Here is a 19,204-nt window from a genome sequence, read left to right on the forward strand (position 1 = left end):
ATATTTTTTTCCTTTCTAGAAAAAGAAAATAATAATAATTCTTTTTCTATAGTCTACCAATTCTCTTACTTGACTGGTGATATTTTTTTAAAAAGTAGTTACAACTTACAAGTATAGTATTTTTTATTTAAAGAAACTATTAATAATAAATTCATGTCCAATAGTTGAATTTACGCAGTTGATCATTTTTTTAAGGCTAAAAAGAGAACTTTTATTTAGCTTTAAAATTTCAAGTGGACTATAATGGAAAGTCTAACTCACTCAATAATCTTCTCTATCTATCATGGAAAATATTGAAGCCATAAATCAGAGCAAAAACTTGATGGGGAGTTTTAGTCATATCATTATATTCAAAGATCTTACTCTACGTATGTATGTATGAAATAGAAAAACCAGTTGCTTTTGTTAATATTTACGAGGTTTCGTCTCAAAACTAATTGGCAAAGGAATAGTTCATGTCTATTATAAACCATTGTAAGGTCTCTTTTCTTTTTAACGTAGAATCTTTAACAGTGTTGTACATCCCAACACTCCTATATAGGCTTTCACTTCCACTTCACTTTATCAAAGAATTAGAAATTAAGTTTAAGAGTAGTTTGTCTTTGAAAACTTTGGTGGAACTACCATTGATCTCGTCTCCAAAGAAAACTTATTTAAATAGGAAGTAGACTCATAGTAGCTTCTAAAAAAGTAGAATCGGGAGAGTATTTGGCTTTCAAAACCTTAGTTACTAAGAGTTTTCGATTTTGAATAATACGCCAAACATGCTTTGCAACCAGTACTTGATTAAACTTTATCAGTCATGAAGATGAAGATTTAGGTCGCCTAACCTTGGGGTAACACATTAGGTCTCGAGCCATTCAATGTATTTTCTTTTGGTAATGTGAAAGACCCCACAAAAAACAAACAAACAGCTTTGTAATTGATTAATATTACATAATTCATTGATATTGACCTCATCCAATAGATTAACGTAATTGATTAATATTGACCTAAGAGATATTCAAAGAATTTCAAAGAAATGATAAGCATATACCAATCACTCAATTAGCTTTAGAGGCATTGTTGCTCCATTCACCAATGTTGATTTTGAATAATATTTTTTTATTACTAAAAATTTTGATAGTTATTTATTTATAGAAAAAAAAAAGAAAGAAAAAGAAAACCTCCCTGGTTAGTAGGAGATTGTTTTCCATTTACTTTGTTGGATGCGAATTTGGACCTGCCACGTGTCATAATCAAAGAGGTAAGTCGATTTGACGTGCAGATGAAATTAGAAATTTTCCTAAGATTGTTCAGGTCAGCGGTTACGGACCGCGCTAAAAGGACGAGCCGACCTGAACGGAGTCCGTAAACCTGTCTCTTCCGAACTCGACAACACGCCGTATGTTTAGGGTGTGTCAGAGTTCCTGTCGGCCCAGTTTCTATAAATAGAAATCTTAGCCTTAAATGTAACGTACGCAATCCTAGATAGATTCGACAAGTTAGCTCGGCCCAGAACTGACTTGTTCGTCGGAGTGCTAACTTTGTTTTGCAGGTCTCAAGAGTGTTCTGGGAAGGCGTTGGATCGTTGGCCGTAGTTCATCCTAAACGTTCCGATCTACGTTACATCTGAGCTCAGCAATTTCGAGCTCCAACATATTTTTTAATTTCTAATTTATAATTACGGTAAATATATATTTTTTCTTCTCTCTTTTTTTTGAGTCAATTACGTTATATTTGTGGTCAACTTTTTGTCATTTTTTTAATGACAAAGATTATTTTTCTTTAGTTTTCTATGTTATATATATTAAGTCAAAGTAGAAAATGCACTCCCGTCACTATCTCAAAAATTCTTCATCATAAATCAAAATTGGACGTCCCGGCCGATGTAGAATTTTACAATTTCTATTTATTATTATCCAAGCTAAAAAATAATGCAAAATGAACTGTTAATTGAACCCAGCTATTTACTTAAATATGTTTCAAAATATATATAAAAATGGGTTTCTGGTAGTTTTTGAAGTTTGTTTATTCATGCTGCCCTACCTCAAAAGTCTTGTTTGGTACAAAAGTTGGGCAAATGTGGGGTTCATTGTACAACCAAATTACAGTACCTAAACAACCCTTTAATTATATACATGGTCAGCCAAAATAATGATTTTAATGTTTATACAAGAAAAAATGACAACATTATAATAAGTGTGTTTACTTATAATTAGTGTTAATTAGTTTCAGAAGTCAACATTTAAGGGGGAAAAAAGAAATAGAAGTGTGAAAGAAAGCTGTCAAAAGGGGACAAATTGTTCGGCAGAAGTTGAAATTTCCATCATAATTATAAAAAGGAAATTAAAAAAAATTAACTGAATGCAATTAGAAAGACTGTTGTTAATTGGTGGATTAATTATTCTGGTATACCACAGGTACACCATTCGTTTGAGAACAAGTAGTTCGACGTCAGTTCGATACTTGTTAGACAAAGTAGACTAGCATAGCACACTCGAAAGGTAGACTAATTTTCGACGCAAACTTAGACTAAGTACTAACTTAAAGCTACAAAGTGTATGTTATCGAGTATCGCATCGGTGATTAGCTCGTCCACCTCGCAGCTCACTTGTGGACGTATCATTATAATCAGAATTGTGCATCAATAATTATACAACACAAATATCGTAATGGAAATTTGAAAATAAGATTAATTTAATTAGAAAAGGTAATTGTAAGCATGCATTAAGAATTTTGTTTAATCATGCATGTATGTTAATTACTTTTCAAGCTTGCTTTCAGATTAAGAAGGTGATCATTTTGAATAACTCCTCGAAGGTATTGGAGAGAAGAGTGGCAAAAGAAGGAAAAACAAAAAGAAAAAGGAACCTTGATATTGATGACAGATCATAATATCTCTCTCTATTAGAATTTGAGCAAATTCATAGTACCAAATAAAAGTTAGGCTTAAAAAGGATAGAAGGTCAAATATTAAGCTAAGTTTATTCTAACAAATTTAAAATTTATGATTTCTCGCTTTGAGTTTAGCTCAATTGGTCAGGACTATCTTCGACCCAAAGGTAATAAGTTCAAATCTCGATCCCATATGTTGTTGTATTAGAAAAAAAAAAGTTAAAATTTCTGATTTAGATATTCTATTTGACCTATCAATTTATTTTTTATCATATTTTTTACAACTTGGTGTAACAAAATTTTTGTTTTCTTTTAATGCAAATTCATGGTACCAAAATAAAAGAAAGTAAAATAAATGCACAAAAGTTCATAGGTCAAACTTGAACTTTATGATTAGGCTATTTTTTGATATGATGATTTATAATTATTGGATGTTTAGCGCATAGCAAAATACTGTGGGAGACTCTGAATGGAAAATCTTATCCTCATCTAAATTAGAAGTCTAATCTACGAGGTTGAGTTTGCACCAAACTCGCTTTTTTCGGAAAACAAATTATAAGAAAAATTAATAATGGAAAAGAAACTTAATTGACAAGTTGCTACCAAAAGTAGAAAGGCATCATCTATCTACGTATAAATTTTATACTAACATATAATTATGACAAAATCGTCAATTTAAATATAATTCAACGATTAAGATATTCATCTAAAGATCGTGAATTTAAATTTTCGCCCTATAATATTGCCCTACAATATTGTAACTAAAACCACGTTTACAAAGAGACGCAACACAATATTGTAACTAAAACCACATTTATAAAGAGACTAGATACTTAACCTACTTTAACTTTAACTATGTTTAGAATTTCAGATAAATTATCATATTTAAGGTTTAAATATTATTTCAGTACATCTACCTTCGATTTTGGTTAATTTTGGTCCCTAAATTTTCAAAATATCAATTTTAGTTTCTGTAAATTTAATTTTTCTTCATCTTTAGCTCATATATTTTTAAAACGTCTATTTGATCCATGTACTTTTAATAAGGGATCATATTGGTTCTTTTATTTTTATTTTTATCTCATTTCTTTCGATCATAATTTTAATATGATACGCTTAATTTCTTGAAATATAACTATAAATTTGTATTAAAAAATTTTCATTGTGTGTAAAACTCGCGTTAAAATTTTATAAAAATGATCAAACTTTTTAAAAGTACGGAAATCAAAACAGATGTTTTGATAGTACAAAGACTTAAAAGTGAACAAAAGTTGAAACTTCGAATAAAAAAAAGTTGAGATTGAAATAAAATTTAAATCATTATTTGACTTCTTTTAATTGAAAGAATTAGATCCAAACAAAGTTCTAAATGTTGAATGTCGATATCTCAATATATGAAAATGTCAATGTCGATAGATATTTTTGAAAATATTATATAAATTAGAAAATCGTAAAAGTATTTAAATTATCCAACAAAGACTTTAAAATTTCTAAATAAATTAAGAATTATTAATATTAATATTATGTCATATTAGTGATATTTTGTTGATATTTTTCATATTTTAGTGATCTTTCTACCATACTATTGAAAATATTAATTTAGTAAAACTCATGGAAAATATCAAATAAAAATGTTGACAGATATCTAATACTTAGATTTAAAAGATTTAAATAATTGTCAATGAGGTGTAAAAGGAATAAAAGAATATACATGACGTAACAGATACACATTTTGGAGGCGCGATTAAAGCGAACGGAAGACAATCTCTTTGACCCCTTGAAAAAACACACGGTTTGGTTTGACTTGATTGGTTTAATTTAAAATTATATAATAATAATAAGTTAAACAAAAAAGAAGTAGTAAAATTTTGTGGTGGGGGGATCGTCTGCTCCGCTGACACATAGGAAATCTTTTTTTTTTCTTTATAAATTTAAACATAATATAAAGCCGCAAGATCTGATGAGATCAGGGTTCTAAATATCTTCGACACGTCGATATTTTTTACGACATATCTATGTTTCCGTGATAAATCACATTTCCATAAAAAAAAATGAAAAATATCATCAAAATGTCACCAATATATACATAATATTAATATTAATTATTTTTAACTAATTTAGAAATAGGAAAATGTTTATTTTATTAATTTAAATTTTTTTTATGATTTTCTAACTTTTACAGAAATATCCATAAACATTGATATTTTATCGATATTTCCACGAAATTGAACCTCGATATTTCCATCGATATCAATATTTAAAACCAAGACTGATTTGATTTCTGAATTATGAATACTGAATTCGGAACCTAAAAAAAAATGGCAAATTGCCATTACCACAGGCCCTTGCTTTTCCTTAGAAATAATGTATTTTTGAAAAATAATTAACAAAATGTAATGTAGTTTTGAAACTAAATTGCGTTCGATGCGATTTTTCCCTAAATCTTATTCAATTGGGCGTGATTTCCTCTTAAATCGTGTTCACTGTGGACAGTTTTCGCCAAAATCGCGTATATTGGACGCAATTTTTAACTATATTACATACCAATTGGAGCCACATAACGTAATTTTTCAAAATTCTTTCAATTAATGCACTCTCCGACACCTGTCCCTGTTAAAAGGATTCTTAAGTATCTTGAAGCCAAGGCTCCTTTTCTTCAGGCTTGCATCTCAACCGCCCTTTGGAACTTCGTTTCTACGGCTATGCTGATGCTGATTGGGCATTTGATCCAGATGATCGCAAATCCACCACCGGTTTTTACATCTTCTTAGGTGACAATCTCGTTTCGTGGTATTCTAAAAAGTAAGACAATATGACTTGTTTGAGTACAGAAACAGAGTTTCGTAGTATAGCTCATACTTTTACTGTACTTATTTGGTTACAAACTCTTCTCCATGAACTTTAGATTGTCTTTACTTCACCCCAATATTATGGTGCGATAATCTTGGTGATGTGCATCTAAGTGTCAATCATGTCTTACATTCTCACACCAAGCACGATGAATTGGACATGTATTTCATTCGTGATTTGATTCTCTAGAAACGTCTTGCCGTCAATTTTCTACTTGTTTTTACTCAACTAGCAGATATCTTTACAAATCCTCTCTCTTTATTTTCTTTTCATCGAATTTGTACCAAACTCAATGTCTCTGTTGCTGCTGTTCAGATCAATAAATAAAGCTGAGGTTATAGTTAAAACTACTGGTAAAAATCGAAATAAGTAGTGATAGTAAGCATGATGGGGGTGTGAAGATAAACCATTAGTTAAATATGTTGTAATTAGTTTAAAAAGCTACTGGTTCATTTGTAATTAATAAAGGCTAGCGTAAGAGTCGTTAGTCTGTTGTAAATTACAACGAAAATGACATAATTGAAAATTATTAAAATATAAGAGTATTTTTTTTAGTACAAAAAATGTACTACCTGAGAAGAAGAAAAAAAAAAGACAAAGACGCATTAACCATCAAGTTATGTTTAATTGGCTATAGGGGATTAAATTAAAAAAACAACCAAACTTAAAAGATGAACATATGTATTTAGCCCAAAATGATTGTTTTAAAATGGCTATTCCTCAAAATTTCTCCTTGTGATGCAACGGAACTATGACAATTAGGATCTCTCAAAATAGATCAATACCTATGATGCAAGGAATAATAGACTTATTGACCCATAAGTCAAGTAAGAAGGAATGGAACAACAAGAGAAGACCTGTCTGCAATTCATAGGAAAAACTTATGTTCGTTGTAAGATTACTGCAGGACTAGTTGGTTCTCATGTTGCTACCAACTACAAATCAAATATGACTGATTGAAGAAAGCAAATTCGGAAAAGTTATCACGAAGGAAGACTTTGTCTATGGCCACCTCGTTTTGTATAGATAACTTTTGGGTTTTTATTGGTTCATTTGATTGAGGTGATAATCTATAAATGACATGGAGTAGTTTTACTTTTATGGTTAATTAAATACTAGCTATAAGTTTTGCTTGAGTGACTTCATTTAAGTTTGATTGGAATAAAAAATGACAAATATGGAGGAAAAATGCCGATGCTTTGTAATATTTCTTTTCCAAAATAAAAATTGCTTCATCCATCTTTATCTGCAGCTTAAACTAGGGTTGCAAAATAATTGGGCCTAAAACAGAGTTCAAAAGAAAAAATAATAATAATAAAGACTACAATTAAAGAAAGAGACCCAAACATTCGCCCAGTCTGAAAGATAAGAAACAACAGGAAAACATAACTCTAAACCTAGATTTTCCTCAGATATTGTATCAGTTGTTATGTCGCACGATATTTTACACATTATATAATGAGCTAAGTCTAACATTTTATGTTATCATAAAACATATAAAATATAACTATCATTTTAGGAATGACTTGGGTGGGTTATATTAATCCTTATATTTTTAATTTATGCCTGTAATTTTTTCTAAGTTTTTGTCTTTATTTTTGTATATATTTAATTGAAAATTTGTTATTTTGTGAATAGAAATGTACATACAAGTAATAATTTCTATATTAACTTATTTTTAGTCTTTATAGTCCATGATTATTTGAGTAAAATATTAAAGAAATTGTGTTATACTCTCAAAATATTCTTGTATATTTAAAGGCTGTATTTAGGGTTCTTTATTTTCTTTTTTATCTTGTTTATTTCTATCAAAAATTAAACATTATATTTTACTCCTTAAACTTTGTGTATAAAAGAATTTCCATCGTATATAAATGTTGTGGGTAACTTTTGTTAATGATATTAAAATAATTATTTTTTAAAATATAATAATCAAAATGGACGTTTAACTAATTTATACACTAAAATGAAAAAAAAAAACATAAATCAAAATCAACTTATTTTGAATGTGCATGCAACCGTACTTATTTTATTTTCGCCTGATTATTGTTCGGAATTATTATTAAATTAATAAGTCTATGCCTACAAATTTTTGCATATATGCTTATTTTCCACTTGACTGACTATGAATTGTTCTTTATTTTATTTTATTTATTTTTCTTTTTTTAGTAGAACATGTAGGGATGGAGGTCGAACTTGCAATTTCATGGTTGGAGGTATATGTTAATTACCGCTGAGCTATGCTCGCTTAGGCGGTTATTTATTTTATTTTGTGTATTCAATTATTAGATTCTCAATTTCTTTATATATTTTATTATTTTTCTTAAAATGGTTATTTCGGTTGGTTTTTTTATGGACACTGTACTTATAAGATTCATTTTATAACCAAGAAACATAGTAGGAAAAATATCAAGTTCTCAATTTCATAAAGTGATTCCACATGCACTAACTAATAATTAATCTAGATTTGATTTATGATCCTCAATTTCAAATTAATTTATTTTAATTAATTACTATTTGAATGATAACAAATTTAATTTTGTTTATTGACAATTTTATTGTTTCCAGAATTTTTTATACGCGATGGAGTCGCCCTGAATCTTTTGTGGACCATCGAGGAGGTGGGCAAATGTGAAAATGAAAATTAAAAAAAATGAGAAAAGGAAAAAGAAAAGAACAAATTTTAGTTAGTGGTAAATTAAAAAAGTCAAATATATATATATATGAATACATTGAAGAGGCGCCGACAAGTGACTAATTTACAGAAAGAAAAAATGAAATAGCCGTTGAATGAGAGCCGCTGGAGTTGTATAAGTTTTATTATTATTATTATTAACAAACAACAACTTTGTAGTGCGCGGGAAGCTGCAGGGGCAAAATTGGAAAATCGAGAGAGAGAGCCTAGTAACGATCAGATCAGGGAAAGTATAAAAGATTAGGGTTTGCGTCCCGCCTTTTCTCTCCCAGTCTCATCCCTTTTCTTTCTTCTTCTTTTTCCGATTTCGATCGTGTCCCCGTTTGTCAAATCTCCGATTCCGATTTCGATTCGACTCCTCATCGATCCTCGGCGTCCGACTCTTACGCCTAGGGTTTTTTATCCCGCGATCTTCTGTTTTTTAAGGTACTTTCACCCATTCACTCTTATCGCTGCGTTTCTCGATGCATATTGGGGTGTAGTCCGTCGGTTATCCTATCTTTGTTTGGTTGATTTATGAGTGATTGCATAAGTAGTTCGAACGGGGGATATAGAGAATATTTGAAGGCATCGTGAATTTGTTGGTGGATTTAAGTTTAATTCGGTAGGGTGTATCGATCCGAAACTTTTTGATGGGGTTTATTCGGTATTTTTCCGCGATCGATTTTTTCGTCCTTTTATTTTCAAGGCGTCTTTCTTTCAAACGATCTCATGATCTGTTATAAATTGGGGTAGAATAGCAATGCTCTCTGTTGATGTGTCTTCTCCCTAAAATTGTTTTTGGTAATTTCAGATTTAGTAGTTGAATATCTTCTTTCGAATTTAGAAGGATTGTTTTGGTCATGCTTTGGGATTCTGAGAGCAACGATGGAATTGATTTTGCCCAGGAGATGAAACTGTTAGTATAGTTGCCTCGTAAGTTGGTTGTCCCTACATATTGGTCTTGCCTCAAAATAAACGAGAAATGGTTGCAACGATAGGTCAAATGAACCTAAATATTGGATCCCTCGAAATAATTGTACCAAGTTGCCTTAATATATCGGTTGTCCTTAAATATTAGTTGCCTCGGAAAAGAGGAACCAATGGTTTCCTTGATGGTGATAGTCCCTAAATATTAGTTCTCTCAAAATAATTGGGTTAATTGTTGCCATGGTTATGTAAGTTCTTAAATATTGGTTGCCTCGAAACGTACGATACGACCAATGGTTGCACGGATATGATGGTTGTCCCTAAATATTGGTTCCCTCGAAATAATTGTACCAAGTTGCCTTAATATATTGGTCATCCTTAAATATTAGTTGCCTCGGAAAAAGGAACCAATGGTATCCTCGACGGTGGTAGTCCCTAAATATCAGTTCTCTCGAAATAATTGGCCAACCAATGGAGTTCCTAAATATCGGTTGCCTCGAAACATACGACCAATGGTTGCATGGATATGATGGTTGTCCCTAAATATTGGTTCCCTCGAAATAATTGTACCAAGTTGCCTTAATATATCAGTTGCCCTTAAATATTAGTTTCCTCGGAAAAAGGAACCAATGGTTTCCTCGACAGTGGTAGTCCCTAAATGTTAGCTCTCTCGAAATAATTGGACCAATGGTTGCCATCGTTATGTAAGTTCTTAAATATTAGTTGCCTCGAAACATACGACCAATGGTTACATGGATATGATGGTTGTCCCTAAATGTTAGTTCTCTCGAAATAATTGTACCAAGTTGCCTTAATATATTGGTTGTCTTTAAATATTAGTTGCCTCGGAAAATGGAACCAATGGTTGCCTCGACTGTGGTAGTCCCTAAATATTAGTCCTCTCAAAATAATTGGACCAATTGTTGCCATCGTTATGTAAGTTCCTAAATATTGGTTGCCTCAAAACATACGATACGACCAATGGTTACATGGATATGATGGTTGTCCCTAAATATTGGTTCCCTCGAAATAATTGTACCAAGTTGCCTAAATATATTGGAGGTCTTTAAATATTAGTTGCCTCGGAAAAAGGAACCAATGCTTGCCTCGACCGTGGTACTTCCTAAATATTAGTTCTCTCAAAATAATTGGACTAATGGTTGCCATTGTTACGTAATTCCTAAATATTGGTTGTCTTGAAACATACGACCAATGTTTGCATGGATATGATGGTTGTCCCTAAATATTGGTTCCCTCGAAAAAACTGTACCAAGTTGCCTTAATATATCGGTTGTCTTTAAATGTTAGTTGCCTCGGAAAAGGAACCAACGGTTGTCTCGAAACATACGACCAATGGTTGCATGCATATGTGATGGTTGTCTCTAAATATTGGTTCTCGCAAAATAATTGTACCAAGTTTCCTTAATATATCAGTTGTCCTTAAATATTAGTTGCCTCGGGAAAAGGGACCAATGGTTGCCTCAACGGTGGTAGTCCCTAAATATTAGTTCTCTCGATATAATTGGACCAATGGTTGCCATCGTTTTGTAGTTCCTAAATATTGGTTGCCTCGAAACAACGACCAATGGTTACATGGATATGATGATTGTACCTAAATATTGGTTCCGTCAAAATAATTGTACCAAGTTGCCTAAATATATTTATTGTTCTTAAATATTAGTTGCCTCGGAAAAGGAACCAATGGTTTCTTCGACGATGGTAGGTTCCGGTTGGTTGTCCTTAACTATTGGTTACCTTGAAATATAGGATCAATGGTTGTCCTGATATGTTAGTTGTCCCTAAGTGTTAGTTAAGCATACAAATAAAGATGATAGTAGACTTATCGAAAGCTAAAAGTTGGATGCCAAAGGAACGTTATGCTGTAAATAACTCTTGCAATCTCTAACAAAGAAGATTATGTACCAAGGGTCGCTCTAAGTGTCCTGCCCGACAATGGAGATGCTTGATCTGATCTGCATCTTTGTAGCTTCCTTTCCCATGATACATTGTTGCTTGAGGGATTTATTGAAATGGATGCCTTAACTGATTGTGGTTATGTTCTTGGAATGTCAAAGGAAGAACGTGAAAAGTTAGCTAAGAATGAAACATTTGCAATCAGAATATCAAATGTTGCCAATTTAGCTTTGTTTGCAGTTAAAGTCCATGCATCCATGAGAAGTGGCTCCCTAGCTATAATTGCATCCACACGGAATTCCCTTCTTGTTCTTTTATCTTGTTTCATCCTATGGTTTACAACATTTTCCATGCTGTATCCTATTGGAAAAAAACGTATCCAGCTTTGGGAGTTCTTGTTTTTGCCTCTGTCATTGCAGCTCTTGGATTAGAGATAATATTGGAGTCAACTCGAACTCTCTTATCAGATGATTCTGATTTCAAGTTAACCAAGGAACAAAAGCGATGGGTGTGGAACCTTGTTAGAGGAGATTTTGGAGACTGGATGGAATTAATTCGAGGAGAAGAAGGAAGGTCATTATCGCAGTCGTTCGAATTAGGATGAGATATTCCTGAAATAAGGAGCATAAAATCCCCTCGCCTTCTTCAATGCCAGCAACATTTCTAATTTCATAACCTTCCTTTGCTAACACTTAAGTCTCGTTATGAGACAAAACTTCTTCACTGACATATGGTTTTTTTTTTTGTTATTAATTCCATTGGTAGAATTAATACTCCCAGCTGAAACTGAAATCCTGTGTCTTGGATCCAGAGATGCTGACGGATCAGTTGGTAATGATAGAAGTTTTTGCAATAAATGATAGCTATCACTCGCTGGCCTTTTTTCCTAGTTAGGAAAACTACAGAGACATGAACATCTCTTTTCAATAAAGTCTGACTTTGGAGCTGCATTATGGATCTGCATGAATGTAGGTTCTGGTAGATCATTCAAATCTTTTTTCTTAGTCTAGAAAAAAGGATAAGCTTGAAGGAAAGATTCTTTTATTTCTTTTAACAAGTTTTTTCTAATAGATAGGGGCTTGAGCGCTAAATACAATAAGAGGTAATAAGTCGGGGCATGGAGACCCGATAACATCAGCTATCAGCAAAGCATAGAGCCTAGAAGGAAAACTATAACAAATATAAAGGCCCAAAGGAAGCAAAAAGCACGACGAGCAAGCCAATCAGCACAGGAGTTGGCTTCTCGATAAATATGTCAAGCATAATGCGAATGCTTAGTCAAGGTATCACAAACCACCCGAGAGTCTACCTCCCAATTAATTCCTGTAACCCGAATTCCAAGCAAGCTCCATGCCGAAGAAACACCCCACAATTGTGCTAGAACCAAATTCAAATGACCAAGTTTATGCATGAAATCAGTTATCCAATTTCCGTTCAAGTCCCAAATGAGACTGTCAACACTTGCCAATCCAGGATTTCCACATGCCAAGTCGTCAGTTGAGCTTCCATAGTAGTTCGGCGGCTTTAACCACCCAAATAGGACCAAATTCGAGTGGCCTTCGTATCTTTTATAGGGTCCCCACTAATTCTGATAAATTTGAGTTGAAATGAAACAAATCTTTCTTTTCTTTAAGAATATCAGCATAGGAGGGACAAGAACAATTACTTGAGTTGTGGCTGACATTTGTAAATTTTCTTTGGAATTTGACAATCAAACTTTAAGCATATCCTAGAAGGCTAACCAATCGTTTGTTTGTTGAAAGTTGAAACCTGCAGATGAAAATTCTTTTCCTTCCTCCAGAAGGCTGCCAACTTCGGATATGTTCCATGAGCATCTCTGCTTTGCTTCTCTTGAAGGAGGTTATGCATCAGATCAACAAATTGGCTCTCAAACCATGCTAAATGAGAAAGATGAAGGGGCAGCAAAAAGCTAGTGGCCATATCTTCAACGAAAAAACTTCCATTGTCAAACCAAATGCAGTAGTGCTTATTCTCAATGCAGCAACTGATAGTTTCGATTGCAAGAAGTTGAAAGAACCTTTCAAAAATGAACTAAGAACAATCTTGAGAAGGCTAAACTGAAATGGAAGGGCCCTAAATCAAATCTTGATACTAACCACTGAACTCTAAACTTGAACACTGAATCTTCTGTACTAAAAACAATCTCGAAGGAGAAAAACGAACTCAAATTTAAGAGCTAAGATGAAGAAACCTTACCAACGGGGACCCTTGGAGAGAGAGAAGAGAGCACCCATTTTGAAAAGATGGGAATTGACGGAGGCCGATCATAACGGTGGCTTCTCCATATTTTGTTGCAATGGAAGTCCTCCACAGGTGATATTTTTCATTTAGGTATCTCTAGACCCATTTTTCTCTGTCTCTCGATCTTCTTCCTCTCTAGACTTCAGGTACTCTTTCTCAATACGTCTCTCTTCTTTAAGTTTAATTGTTGTATGATTTGTTTGTAGGTAAATAAAAGAACCAATCCATATTCACCAGAAATATAGCTGTGGAAGGGAGGGCCAGGCTAGGAAAGGACATCAAGATTTTCTTCTATCTACTCACTCTTTCTACCTCTCTTACTGATAAAATTGCATTTTGTAGGGATAAAAAATAGAATACATATAGCAACTATGTAGAGTAGTTGAAAAGAAAGGAAGTAAGTCCATCTCTCTCTCGACTTCAAGTACTCTTTGTCAATCCCTCTCTCTTTTCTTCAAGTTTTATTGTTGTATGATTAATTTTTAGGTAAACAAAAGAACCTTTCCATACTCACCCAAAATGTGGCTGTGGAAGGGAAGATCTGACTAGGAAAAGACATCAAAGTTTGTTTCTCTCTCTACTCACCCTTTCTCTCTATCTCATTGATAAAAATACATTTTGTAGGGATGGAAAATAGAATACATATAGCAAATACGTACAAAAGTTGAAAAGAGAAAAAGTTGCAGACCTTCCATCTCTCTCTCGGTCTTCTTCCTCTCTCGACTCAGGTACTCTTTCTCAATCACTATCTTCTTTCTTCAAGTTCAATTGTTGTATGATTATTTTTTAGATAAATATGAGAACCAATCCAAACTCCCCCAACATACAGCTATGGAACGGAGGGTTACACTAAGAAATAACATCAAGGTTTGTTTCTCTCTCTTTACTCACCTTTTCTCTCTATCATTGATAAAAATACATTTTGTAGGGGTTGAAAATAGAATACATATATCAAATACATACAGAAGTTGAAAAGAAAAGAAGTTGCAATATCTCTCTCTCTCTCTCAATCTTCTTGCTCTCTCGACTTTAGGTACTCTTTCTCAAAACGTCTCTCTTTTCTTCAAGTTTAATTGTTGTATGATTATTTTTTAGGTAAATAAAAGAACAAATCCAAACTCACCCAAAATATAGCTATGGAATGGAGGGTTATGCTAGAAAGGACATCAAGGTTTGTTTCTCACTCTCTACTCACCCTTTCTCTCTCATTGATAAAAATACATTTTGTAGGGATTGAAAACAGAATACATTTATCAAATACGTACAGAAATTGAAAAGAAAAGAAGTTGCAATCCTTCCATCTCTCTTTCTCTCTCGATCTTATTCCTCTTTCTACTTCAAGTACTCTTTTTCAATTTCTCTCTCTTTTCTTCAAGTTCAATTGCTTTATGATTATTTTTTAGGTAACTGAAAGAACCAAATCCAGACTCACCCAACATATAGCTATGGAAGGGAGGGCCTAGATAAGAAAGAACATCAAGGTTTTTTCTCTCTCTTTACTTGCACTTTCTCCCCCTTTCGCTGATAAAAAAATATTTTGTAGGCATGCAAAATAAAATACATATAGCAAATACGTATAGAAGTTAAAAAGAAAAGAAGTTGCAATCCTTCCATATCTCTCACTCGATCTTCTTCCTCTCTCGACTTCAGGTACTCTTTCTCAACTCTTTTCTATTTTCTTCAAGTTTATTTGTTGTATGATTATATTTTAGGTCAATAACAGAACCAATCCATAATCATCCAAAATATAGTTATGGAAAGAACCAATCCACAATCCTTCTCTCACTGATAGAAATGCATTTTGGTAGGGTTGGAAATATAATGCATATAGCAAATATGTAGAAAAGTTGAAGAGAAAAGAAGTTGTAATCCTTCTATCCCTCTCTCTCGATTTTCTTTCTCTCTCGACTTCAGGTACTCTTTCTCAATCTCTCTCTCTTTTTATCAAGTTTAATTCTTGTATGATTATTTTTTAGGTAAATTAAAGAACTCATCTAGAGTCTAAACTCATCCAAAATATAGCTATGGAATGAAGGGTTAGGCTAAGAAAGGACATCAAGAGTTGGTTCTCTCTCTAGTCACTCTTTCTCCCTTTCTCACTTATAAAAATGCATTTCGTAGGGATGGAAATTAGAGTACATATAGCAAATATGTACAGAAGTTAAAAAGAAAGGAAGTCGTATTCCTTCCATTTCTCTCTCTCTATCTTCTTCCTCTCTCTACTTCAGGTACTCTTTTACTATTCCTTTCGCTTTTCTTTAAGTTTAATTATTGTATGATTATTTTTTAGGTAAATAAAAGAACCAATTCATACTCACCCAAAAAATAGATATGGAAGGGAGGGTCAGGCTAGGAAAGGACATTGAGGTCTGTTTCTCTCTCTCTACTCACTCTTTCTCTCTTTCTCAATAATAAAAATGCATTTTGTAAGGATGGAAAATATAATAAATATAGCAAATATGTACAAAAGTTGAAAAGAAAGGAAGTTGTAATCCTTCCATCTCTCTCGACTTCGGGTACTACTTTTTCTCAATTCCTTCCTCTTCTTTTCATGTTTAATTGTTGACTGGTTGTTAAAAAAAAAGTTTTAATTGTTAGTATGATCATTTTTTGGGAAAATAAAAGAACCAATCCATACTCACCCAAAATATAGCTAGTCAAGCTAGGAAAAGACATCTAGGTTTGTTTCTCTCTCTATACTCATCTTTTTTCCCTCTTTCACTGATACAAATACATTTTGTAGTGATGTAAGGGAGAATATATATAGCAAATACGTACAAAAGTTGAAAAGAAAGGAAGTTGTAATCATTTCATCTCTCTCGACTTCAGGTACTCTTTCTCAATCTCTCTCTTTTCTTGAACTTTAATTGTTGTATGATTATTTTTGCTGGTTAATAAAAGAACCAATCCAGGTCCACTTAAAATATAGCTATATAAGGGAGGGTTAAGAAAGGACATCAAGGTTTGTTTCTCTCTCTCCTCTCTTTTTCCCTCTCTCACCGATAAAATTGCATTTTATGGGGATGGAAAATTGAATACTTTTAAGATATGTATAAATGATTAAATTTACCCTAACACATCAACTGAAAATTTTGGGTTCATTGGTGATTCAACCTGTTTAAAAAACTTAATGGGTTTAAATATGGAAATGGCCTAGTTGAGAAGATAAATATGAGCCCAACCCATCACTTACAGGTCAAGTAGGCAAGACCGGTTTAAGGGAGTTGGCTGTTTGACCATAAGGAGCTCTTGAATCTCTATTGGCTCTTGTAACTCCTCTTTGAATATAAATAATAGAAGTTGGGTTCTATCATGTTGCCTTAAAATGATGGTTGTCACGAGATGATTGTTGCCTCGGAAAAAGGAACCAATGGTATCCTCGACGGTGGTCGTCCCTAAATGTTAGTTCTCTTGAAATAATTGGACTAGTGGTTGCCATCGTTATGGAAGTTCCTCAATATTGGTTGCCTCAAAACATACGACCCATGGTTGCATGGATATGATGGTTGTCCCTGAATATTGGCTGACCTTGAAATATATGACACCAATAGTTGCCTCAACATTGTTGTGATCGCGAAATGATGGTTGTCAAAAAATGTTTGTTGCTTCAAAATGATGGTTGTCTCAAAATAGTTAACTTAAAATGTTGTTTGTCCCTTGGTATTGGTTGCCTTAAAATTTAGGATTAATGGTTGCCTTAATATGTCGATTGTCCCTAAATATTAGTTCCTCTAAATGTAGGACCAATGGTTGCCTTGATTTGTCGGTTTTCCCTAAACATTGGTTGCCTCGAGATAAAGCTCCAATGATTGTCACGATATGTTGGTTGTCCCTAAATATTAGCTAACCTTGAAATATATGACACCAATTGTTGCCTCAAAATTTTTGTGATCGCGAAATGATGGTTGTCCAAAAATTTTTGTTGCTTCGAAATGATGGTTGTCTCAAAATAGTTGCCTTAAAATATTGTTTGTCCCTTAGTATTGGTTGCCTTAAAATTTAGGATTAATGGTTGCCTTAATATGTCGATGTCCCTAAATATAGGACCAATTGTTGTCTTGATTTGTCGATTGTCCCTAAACATTGGTTGCCTCGAGATAAAGCGCCAATGATTGTCACGATATCTTGGTTGTCCCTAAATATTGGCTAACCTAGGAATATATGACACCAATAATTGCCTAAAAATTTAATAGCAAAGAACTTAGAGGGAATGGGTTCAAACCATGGTGGTCACCTACCTAGGATTTAATATCCTATGAGTTTCCTTGTCAATCAAATGTAGTAGGGTCGGGCGGTTGGCCCGTGAATAGCCGAGGTGCGTGCAAGCTGGCCCGAACACACAGATATCAAAAATAATAATAATAATAATTGCCTAAAATTTTTTGTGATCACGAAATGATGGTTGTCCAAAAATGTTTGTCGCTTCAAAATGATGGTTGTCTCAAAATAGTTGCCTTAAAATGTTGCTTGTCCCTTCGAGTTGCTAGTTATCCCTAAACATCGGTTGCCTCAAGATAAAGCACCAATGATTGTTACAATATGTTGGTTGTCCCTAAAAATTGGTTGACTTTGAAATATATGTGACACTAATAGTTTCCAAAAAACTTTTCTGATTGCGCAATGATGGTTGTCCAAAAATTTTTGTTACTCCAAAATGATGGTTGTCCCAAAATATTTGTTACCTTGATGTGATAGTTATCTAAAAAAGAATGGCTGGTTAGATATTTCTATTGGCCTAAAAGGCCAACATAGGTACTAATAGTTATTTTTTTGTTAGTTCTTTTTATCGAAACTAACATCCGTTGGTTCAGCATCGGTTAATGCAGCTTCTCTTGAAGGGGAACCATTAGTCTGATAAAGATCCTTGATCCCTTTTTCGAATACAATTCTGACATCCACTTAAACTATTCGTATAAATGTGTACTCTTTTCAAGCTACCAATTTATGGCAAATAAGCTGCAATATTGTCATAACTAGTTCCAAAAATTACTTCGCAAGGAACCGTTCCTAAACTTTTTAGAAAGGGTTGCGTATTTCTACACCTTGAAAACATGTTGGTAGGCATCTTCACCATCTGCAATGTCCTCTAACGATCTCAGTGACCAAAAATTTCCTCTTTCGGCTTGAAGTTCGACCATGAACCTCGCTGAGAATATTAGTTGCCTCATTATTTTGTCCTGTTTATCGATCACTTCAATAATTTTTTCTTGTTGCTTCAGTTAAGTATTTGCTTCAAGATATTGATGTCTTGACATAATTTTTTCTTGTTGCTTCAGTTAAGTATTTGCTTCAAGATATTGATGTCTTGACATAATGGATGATCGTAAAGATTAGTAGTCGTAAGATAATTGTTGACTCCAAATATTGATGATGAATTGTTACTTCAATGTAATTATGTGTCTTGATATAATAAATATCTCAATGTATTGATTGTCTTAATCTGATAGTTAATATTATTATCGGCTTTTTAGAAATTGATTTGGAAGTTGGGGATGATTTTCGTCCCTTGTAGAGGGGAGATTTTTGGCGCAGGATATTAGTGGAGTATTGAAGTTCTTTTCATGGATGTTAAAAATTGGTATGTGCTTCAAATTTTTCCTGATTTAATCTTTTGTTGCATGCTTTTTGTGTGGTAGAATTTTTGTTGGTAGCATTTGTTTCAAGATACTTTTGGATGCTCATGGACATGAAACGTGT

The 19,204-nt window shown here is 33.1% G+C and overlaps 1 long non-coding RNA gene across 9 annotated transcripts; it reads left to right on the forward strand.

Moving 5' to 3' along the window:
* Positions 1-8,634: 8,634 nt before the first annotated feature.
* Positions 8,635-18,946, forward strand: LOC111020587 (uncharacterized). 9 transcript variants are annotated; one of them, XR_015787239.1, is made up of 10 exons: positions 8,635-8,848; positions 13,009-13,597; positions 13,714-14,235; positions 14,337-14,374; positions 14,603-14,678; positions 14,911-14,988; positions 15,051-15,157; positions 15,316-15,568; positions 15,798-15,874; positions 16,251-18,946. It is a non-coding gene; the product is annotated as an uncharacterized LOC111020587 (long non-coding RNA). The 9 variants fall into 9 exon arrangements; XR_015787243.1 differs by having other exon boundaries at positions 8,637-8,848; positions 15,316-15,372; positions 15,484-15,874; XR_015787242.1 differs by having other exon boundaries at positions 8,641-8,848; positions 15,316-15,874; positions 16,251-16,336; positions 16,420-18,946.
* Positions 18,947-19,204: the final 258 nt, after the last annotated feature.

This window comes from Momordica charantia (assembly GCF_013281855.1).
Source record: "Momordica charantia cultivar OHB3-1 chromosome 9 unlocalized genomic scaffold, Mcharantia_2.0 BLBB01000009.1, whole genome shotgun sequence".
Classification (NCBI taxonomy): domain Eukaryota; kingdom Viridiplantae; phylum Streptophyta; class Magnoliopsida; order Cucurbitales; family Cucurbitaceae; genus Momordica; species Momordica charantia.